Here is a 9,268-nt window from a genome sequence, read left to right on the forward strand (position 1 = left end):
TGGGGGTTGTAGTTCACTCATGCATGAGTTGTTGACCTTTTTATGAAGTTATGGACCTAAGGCTTGGTTTTGGGCTCCATTAAGCCATGCAAAAGCTTAAAGTTGTCAATTTTTTCAGTTAAGACCTTTTTAGGAGATAGATTTGAGTTTTGGTAGAGTTGTCTTAATGGATTAAGTACTCAAAAATGGAGATTGGACATCAGCGAGTTATGCTGGGGGTACCATCATGTCACAACTAGGAATTCTAATGCTTTTGTAAACATTAACAATGATAACATTTGTGACTAAAACTTGAAAGTATGCATAATGTTTATTCAATAACACCAAAGTTCCATCAATCACCCTATACAAACACTTCAAATAGTCAACAAAAGATTGGAAACCCTAAAAATCCCGGTTTAAGTCCATTATGGACTAGGATTTTCTTATTGGGCCTAATGGACCAATAAGTTTCCAATTTGACTAGTTTGGGCTTAGAACCCTTAATTGGGCTCTAATTCAACCCACCTTCATGAGATTTGACATTTTTGGGCCATATTGGGCCTAAAATGGAAATAAACTACTCCAATAAGCCTTATTGGGCCATAACTAGCCTAATTAACCTTGTTGGGCCATAACTAATCTAATTAGCCCTAATGGGCCACAAACCTAATCTTTTATGCTAATTGGGCCATGAACCACCCTAAGGGCCCAATGGGCCAAAAACTTCTTCTACTCTCGGCCGAGAGCATCAACACACACACACACACACTTAATTCACTTCCAAATACTTCCAAATCCTCTCAAGAACACCTTCATTCTTCCATCAAAATTCCGAGATTTGCAAGCATTCCAAGAAGGTTCTTCACTCATATCACAAATCCTTGGTAAGTTTTTACTTAGATCCATGGATTAACTTCTATATATTTTAAAAAATCTACTCTTAATTCATTCAAATTCATGATCATGCTTCTTAGAACCCATCTAAGCCCAAAGATTTCTCAAAAAGCTTGCTAGGGCCGAGAATCACCTCAACCCCTTCCATTTCTTCTTCAAAACCGTGAGCAACAAAGCAAGGTGAGTTCATACCCCCTTGTTTTTGGTTTTTACTTGTTTTTGGGGGAGAATGCAAGTACTATTTGTTTATCTATGTGTGTATGCTTGTTATATGTGATTTCTTTGGTTTATGTTGTGAAAATATGATATTATTTGCTAAATCTTGAAATCTATGGCTAAAGTGTGAAGAATACATAAACAATGTACATAATAAACAACTTACTTCAAAGATCAAAGGATCTTTAGGCTTAAGAAGTGAAAACAAAGTCAAAATCCTTATAAGTGTCATTTTTGCAAAAATAAGCAAAGTTTGGGTAAAATATGATATTTTCGGTTTTATAAGGACAAAATAGTATTATTTACATAGAAATCTAACTTTTATGAAAATAACACTTATCTAGGGGTCAAAAACATAAATTTTAGCTTAATGGGCTTTAAATTTGGGCCTCACGAGTTTTGGGCCCAAAGTTGCAAAAAATGAAGTATTTGAGGGGCTAAAATGGAAAAGTTAACGAACTATGAGTTTAAAACGTGAATAAAACTGTTTTAAGGGCTGAAAATGACTTTGATGTAACAATTGGACTAAAAATGCAAAGTTTTCGACTTTGGGGTCAAAATTGTAAAACTTACGAAAATTGAGCCAAAAATGTAAACTTTTTTCAACTAAGGGCTTGAAATGGCAAATACAATAGTTTTGGGCTGAATTTATTATTTCAAATAAAGTTTGGGTCTAAAACGTCAAGAAAAACGGTTTAAGGACCAAAAATGTCAATTTTCATAAAAGGGGACTAAAAGTGCCATTTTTATAGATAAAGGAGCTGAAATGGTCAAACTAAATGTTTTTGGGCCAATTAGACGAATATTAAATTATTGGGTTAAAAATATTAAGTTTATAACGCATGGTTTTAAATATATATATATATATATATATATATATATATATATATATATATATATATATATATACGTATAACCAAAGCTTCGTTATAAATCAAACGTCAGAGTATTTTAATACCTCGAATAAACATTTCGCTTACAACAAATAGCTACATTACGAACTTAAGATCAATAAATTATAAATGATTCAATGGTTGAGCTCAAATATCTTCTATTCGTGCTATTGGGCCTTTATGACCCAATATCATGATTATTGGGCCCAATATAATCACACATGTTTATTGGGCTTCCGGTGATCCAATTACATACCGAGTGGGCCTTTATCAGCTTTAATATGCTATTAGGCCTTAATGGTCCATTTGCATTGCTAATAAGACCCTAAACATTCATAATATGCTTAATGGGCTATAACGTGTCCGTAGCATACTCGACAGCCTGTAATAACATACAAAGTTAGTGGTCCTCTGTTGTCCTCTTTTCTTTGCCTGTTAGGCTTACCTTATATTCAAGTAAACATAAATCGGGTTGTAAAACGATGTTATTCAATTTCATTTGGATTTAGTGAGAAATAACGGGTGACACCAATAAGTGTCGGTCGTAGTCTGTAGTTATAATCAAAGTCTCCTGGAGGGAGAGCGAGAGTTTGTGTATAGATCTATATGGGGGTGACTCCCCCACACCTAAGCTGTTTGCTACAGTTAGACTCGGCCAGTCTAGGGTGACAAAATCTTAATTCAAGACCGGTATTCAATAAAATGCCAAGACAGGCGAATTAGTCATAATTATGCATGGTTATAACGACTCACATAGAGATCCATTACCATCTAAGTAATCATTGTGAAATCATGTTCATATGCTGTGACGATACAATAATACAAAACTATCATACTATTTATATCGGAAAACATCGGGTTTTCCGGGGGAACGACATTATTCACTTTTACTTACAACAACTATAATACAAGAAACTATTATGAAAAACATTTCATTTTTACATGTTTTGAAATCATTCACACGTATACTTATGGATCATCACACCTTTTTCGTAAACAATTTCTGTTTCATAAAATATCGGCTTTTCTGTGTTTTACAAACAATGCAAAACATTTTCATATCAAACCTGCTTATGAACTCACCAACATTATATATGTTGACCGTTTTCAAAATAACTTGTGTTCTCAGGTAACCGTTAGAATGAAGAATTATCAAACGTGTGTCTGAATGTCTTTTGTGTGATGTCATTTGATAAACAATTTATGTTTGGGATTATGTAATGTAAACAATGTACTTGATGTGAACAATGACAGTTGTAATGTATTAATGCATGGTGATGTTTATGTTATGTTTCATGTATAGTCATTGTGATGATATTTCAATTTAAGTCACACGAGCCCTCAGACGTTTCCGCCGTCTGGTTCGGGGGTGTGACAGGTTGGTATCAGAGCTTTGTTTATAGTGAACTAGCATATCTAACCATACATGATATGCAACTATAAACACAATGGGGCTAAATAACTCTGAACAGAGTAAATAAAATACTTACCTATATGCGCGTTTTAGAATAACAACATAATACTAAACAATAAAAGTCTTTGGGGGATTTAAACGTTGCGATTTAACCTGGGCAGTTATGTAATCGTATTGGGGATCAATGTAGCCTGATCAACTACATTCATTCAAAGTAAGATCAACATATGTTTGGGAATAATCGTGATGGTCAATAAACCGAAAACTTACCATCTAACTATTCAAATAGGTTAGAGGAACTAAACCTAAGAAAAATAAACATTGTAAGAGTATTTTAAGAATACTATCCTTATACACCCCAATGCACACACTTTTCACACCTACACTTCCTACGCAGGCGATATGGCAGGAATGCAGCAAGACGGCCCCTACTATCAATCTCTAGTAGTCTATGGGGAGATTGAGGTGGGTCTAGATGACAATCCTGAAGAAAACCCTGAAGGAGGCCCTGCAATGGGTCAGGAGGTGGGACCCAGAATGGAACTGGAAGAGTACGTGGTAACTGATTACGAATATGACGAATCTGACTGGGAGTCAGATGAAGGAAAGGACGTTAAGGAGACACCTAGTGAACCCCACCCATCGGAAGCCCTATCAGACCCACACACGATTCAGGAAAGTGATACAGACTACATACGCTCTCTTGAGAAAGAAATAGCCAATCTCAAGCGTCAACTCTTTGTGGCCGAAGCTAGAGCCGTTCGAGTCGAGCAAAGGGAATAAGTAATCACCCAGGAGGTGAATGAACTGGCTGAACTCCTGATACGCCAGCTTGACGATTGAGTGTCATCTTCATCATAACTGATAGAACGCACTCTAATACTTGTTATTATAGGTCCTACAGTATGTAGAACCAGCTGTATCTCCTACTAGTATTGTGTTTCTATGGATATTATGTCGTAATACTGTCAGATCGTACATTTTCCCATGGAATGTATGCCCTTCAGGCAAATTTTCCTGTATTAAAAATGGTTATTTCTAGTAAGAAATGCTATGTGTTTCAATATGGGGTTTCACTTATGTGCACAAACAAACCATCGAAACCGTTAGATACTCAAGAACCTTGAAACCAAAATAACCAATGAACTCTATGAATAAGACTTAATATTCGTGACAAGTTTACAAATTATCTACTATCATAAACACACCACAGGGATATAGATCGAAACATTGTGAATCATACGACAGAACGCGAAAGTTACAGAGTACCACCGGAAATGACCGTCGTTACTTACGATCCTGCTTATCATCATGCCGCAGAAGATGTCATTCCATAGAAATAACAAGCACACCCGTGAAGCACCACTCTTGCAGATGGACTTTACTACATTCCAAGTTGCTATCACCGCTGCCGTAACCGCTGCTATGGCACAAATCAACACAAACAACACCAACAGAGGTGGAAATAGCGGCGACAACACCAGTCGAAGTAACAACCCCGAAAACCAACGAATGACAGCTTATCAAGGCACTCCAAACCCCAAACCTAAGAGCAGGAAGCGAAAGTATGGGGGTAAGAGAAAGGGGCAGCCAACCCAAGAATCCTCAAAGAAACGACGTTCTGTAGCTGTCCCTATGACTATGACACCTGCTACATTGAAACCAGCAAGACCATATGCTGGGAGCCTTCCGAAATGCAACAAGTGCAATCTCCATCATCAGGGAGCCTATCTAAAGCCGTATTGTAATAGCTGTAACAAGAAAGGACACACCACCCAATACTGCAGATCTCGACCACAACAGAACCAACAGCCAAACAACAACAACAACATCAACCGCAATACTGGGGCTAGCCACACCTGCTATGGGTGTGGGAGAACCGGACATTTCCGCCGAAACTGCCCCAACATTTATAACCAAGGAAATGGAGGAGCGGAAAGGGTTCTGGCTATGGGTCAAGGCGAGAAAATTCAAGACCCAACGGTTGTTACTAGTACGTTCTCACTTAACAACTCTTTCCCCTCGCATCTTACTCGATAGTGGAGCTGAGCGAAGCTTCGTTAGTAACAAATTCGAACACACACTAAAACAACAATCCCAGAAGCTAAACGAAACCTTTATGGTGGAGAGGGCTAATGGGAAAAACCGAATCAACCAAAGATACTTATGTAGGGTACACCTTTACACTAAATAATCATTCATTTCAAATAGAGTTGATACTAGTAAATATTAGGAGTTTTGATGCTGATACTATGTGTCGCGAGAAGGCCGTTTGCCTTCGCCTCCCTAATCACGAAACTCTAATAATCTATGGTGATAAACCTGACGCCAATCCTCGTCCTATCTCGTGCATCAAGGCACAGAAGTGCCTGCACCAGAAGAACTACGTTTTCCTCGCTCATGTTGTGGACAAGACCAAGGAAGAGGTAAGCATACAAGGTATTCCAGTGGCATGCGATTTTCTGGATGTATTTCCCGAAGAACTTCCGGGAATACCCCAGAGAGACAGGTCGAATTTCGAATCGACCTCATACCGGGAACCACATCAATTGCCAATTCACCCTATAGGTTGGCTCCTGCGGAGATGCAGGATTATCAAGCCAATTAAGCGAACTCTTGAGCAAAGGATTCATCACACCCAGCTTCTCACCATGGGGAGCTCCGATTCTTTTCGTTAAGAAGAAATACGGATCCTTCAGGATGTGCATCGACTGTAGAGAGCTGAATAAGCTCACTATCAAAAATCGCTACCTACTCTCTCGGATTAACGACCTATTCGACCAACTTCGAGGAGCAAATTACTTCTCTAAGATAGATCTGCGATCCGGCTATCATCAACTCAAGGTCCGGGATGAGGATATTTCCAAGACCGCTTTCCGAACTCGCTATGGACATTATGAATTTGTTGTAATGCCCTTCGGTCTAACAAATTCCCCTGTCGTATTTATGGACCTGATGAATCGAGTTTGCCGTCCATTCCTTGACAACTTTGTAATCGTTTTCATCGACGATATACTGGTCTACTCTCGAAGCGAAGAAGAATATAGTCGACATCTCCGACAAATTTTGGAAACCCTGCGAAGTGAAAAGTTGTACGCGAAACTCTCTAAGTGTGAGTTCTGGCTCCGTAGCGTAAACTTTTTAGGTCATGTTATCAGCCAAGAAGGGATACATGTGGACCCTTCCAAGGTTAAAACCATTGAAGGATGGGCAGTCCCAACGACACCCACAGAAATTCGTCAATTTCTGGGTCTCGCATACAGAAGATTCATCCAGAACTTCTCTAGGACAGCCAAGCCTCTTACCACACTTACACAAAAGGGCGTACCATTTGAATGGACCGAAAAGCAAGAGGTTGCCTTCCGAACTCTGAAATGAGCTCTCTGTAGTGCACCAGTACTATCATTACCAGAGGGAACTGAGGACTTCGTAGTTTACTGCGATGCTTCAAATCAGGGTTTAGGCTGTGTACTCATGCAACGTGGGAAGGTGATAGCTTATGCATCCTGACAACTAAAGACACATGAGCTGAATTATACCACCCATGATCTCGAATTGGGAGCTGTGGTCTTTGCTTTGAAGATTTGGAGGCACTACCTTTATGGTACAAAGTGCACCATTTTCACTGACCACAAGAGCCTCCAACACATTCTAAATCAAAAGGAGTTAAACATGAGGCAGCGAAGATGGGTTGAGCTGCTAAACGATTACGAGTGCAAAATCAAGTACCACCCAGGCAAGGCTAACGTGGTAGCTGATGCCTTGAGTCGGAAAGAATACTTAAATCGTTGTGTGAAAACTCTTTCAATAACCATTCAATCCCATCTGTCCTCGCAAATCAAAGAAGCCCAGTTTGATGCCATGAAGACAGAAAACAGAACAAGCGAGGCGTTACGTGGAATGGAAAAGAACTTCGAAGTCAAGGAGGATGGAGCATATTATTTCATGAACCGAATTTGGGTTCCTAAACGTGGGGGATTCAGAGAGGTAGTCAAGAATGAGGCCCATAATACACGATACTCCATCCATACGGGTTCAGATAAAATGTACCTGGATATCAAGCAACATTATTAGTGGCCTAACATGAAGACAGAAATTGACATTTACGTTAGCAAGTGCCTCACTTGCACTAAAGTGAAGGTAGAATATCAGAAGCCCTCAGGACTATTACAACAACCGGTAATACCCGAGTGGAAATGGGAAAGGATTACCATGGACTTTGTGACCAAATTACCCAAGACAACTGATGGATTGGATGCTATATGGGTAATAGTTGATAGGTTGACAAAATCCACTCATATCCTGCCAATAAAGGAATCATACAAGATGGAACGATTGACGAGAATCTACATCAAATAAATTGTGAGACTCCATGGAGTACCAATATCTATCATCTCAGATCGAGATAGTAGATTCACTTCACGCTTTTGGCAATCACTTCAGAAAGCTATGGGAACACAACTCGACATGAGCACTGCTTACCACCCACAAAAAGATGGTCAAAGTGAGCGAACCATTCAAACGCTTGAGGATATGCTTCGAGCATGTGTGATAGGCTTCGGAAGGTCGTGGGATACCCACTTACCTTTAATTGAGTTTTCGTACAACAACAGTTATCACACATGCATCAAAGTTGCTCCTTTTGAAGCATTATATGGGCGTAAATGTAGATCACCGTTGTGTTGGGATGAGGTAGGTGACACTCAGCTAGCAAGAGGACAGACACCAAACAATGCATTAACAGGACCAGAAATCATATGTGAGACGACAGAGAAGATGGTTCAAATCAGAGCTCGACTTCAAGCATCACGAGACCGACAGAAGAGCTATACTGATAAACGGCGAAAGCCCTTGGAATTTCATGTCGGGGATCAGGTGTTGCTAAAGGTCTCTCACTGGAAAGGGGTGATTCGTTTCGGGAAACGGGGAAAACTAAACCCACGGTACATTGGGCCATTCGAGATTCTTTCCCGAATCGGTCCAGTGGCCTATAGGCTGCAGCTACCTGGTGAGCTCAGCAGTGTACACCCCATGTTCCATGTTTCCAATTTGAAGAAGTGCTTATCCGACGAAACTCTTGTCATCCCATTGGAAAAATCGAAATCAACGAGAATCTCATGTTCATCGAGGAACCAGTTAAAATCATGGACAGGGAAGTGAAGCGTACTAAGCAAAGTCGCATTCCGATTGTGAAAGTTCGGTGGAACGCAAAACGTGGACCAGAATTCACATGGGAACGCGAAGACCAGATGAAGCAAAAGTACCCTCACCTATTCTCACATTCTCAAATCCAGCTTCAAAAAGAATTTCGGGACGAAATTCCCTCTAACGGGGGGATGATATCACAACTAGGAATTCTAATGATTTTGTAAACATTAACAATGATAACATTTGTGACTAAAACTTGAAAGTATGCATGATGTTTATTCAATAACACCAAAGTTCCATTAATCACCCTATGCAAACACTTCAAATAGTCAACAAAAGATTGGAAAACCTAAAAATACCGGTTTAAGTCCATTATGGACTAGGATTTCCTTATTGGGCCTTGTGGACCAATAAGTTTCCAATTTGACTAGTTTTGTCTTAGAACCCTTAATTGGGCTCTAATTCAACCCACCTTCATGAGATTTGACATTTTTGGGCCATATTGGGCCTAAAATGGAAATAAACTACTCCAATAAGCCTTATTGGGCCATAACTAGCCTAATTAACCTTGTTGGGCCATAACTAATCTAATTAGCCCTAATGGGCCACAAACCTAATCTTTTATGCTAATTGGGCCGTGAACCACCCTAAGGGCCCAATGGGCCGAAAACTTCTTTATGGACCTCATGATTTCAAGTAAGGATCAAGAATTGGGCCAAAA

Source organism: Lactuca virosa, chromosome 7 (genome assembly GCF_052849685.1).
Source record: "Lactuca virosa cultivar CGN04683 chromosome 7, Lactuca_virosa_CGN04683_v6, whole genome shotgun sequence".
Taxonomy (NCBI): domain Eukaryota; kingdom Viridiplantae; phylum Streptophyta; class Magnoliopsida; order Asterales; family Asteraceae; genus Lactuca; species Lactuca virosa.